Source organism: Nanorana parkeri, unplaced genomic scaffold (assembly GCF_000935625.1).
Source record: "Nanorana parkeri isolate BGI_ZX_2015 unplaced genomic scaffold, ASM93562v1 scaffold1517, whole genome shotgun sequence".
NCBI lineage: Eukaryota > Metazoa > Chordata > Amphibia > Anura > Dicroglossidae > Nanorana > Nanorana parkeri.
Genome location: NW_017307785.1, coordinates 171,343 through 172,054, shown reverse-complemented (window position 1 = coordinate 172,054; position 712 = coordinate 171,343).

Below are 712 nucleotides of genomic sequence, written 5' to 3'. Positions count from 1 at the left end.
AAAAAAAAAAAAAAAAAAAAGCATCAGTAAGTACTTTGGGAAAAGTATCAGTACTTGCACTCTGGAAAAAAAAATCGTATTATTGCATTCCTAGTAAAGATGTATGCCTTTCATTGTCTATGTATCCCCAGTCTTATATCTGCCATCAATGGAACGGTCAATATTTTAGTTACATCCGAGCCATCTTTCTGTCCTGCACAAAGTATTAACCATTTCTACTGTGGTCAGAAAACATTACATGCAGTTCCCCCTAGAGACGCTACACTTCTGGAGACACTTCCGGAATTTTAGAATGCAATTGAGGCAACATTACCTTTTTGCCTATTATTACCTCCCATGTGCTCATCATTGTCACCATCTTGAAATTAGAAACTTCAAAAAGTGACGTCACAAAGCTTTCCAGTCGCACCTCCCGCCTCACCACTGATGTCAGTGGTGAGGATGGCGGGACCATGTTCTATGGTCCAGTAATGTTAATGAACAGTAAAGCAGATTCTGAATGCTCTGAGGAAGTGGACAAGATGCAGACTATGCTCTAAATAGCAGTGGTACCAATGCTCAAACTCTTTGTCTAACCCTTGAGAAACATTTTATTGCTATACAAAATCCCACCTCCAGCAAATTCACATTGGTCTTTCCCTTGCATCCCTCCTCCACCATACACTGGCCCCTCCCCTGCATGCCTCCACCATATGCTGGCCCGTCCCCTGCA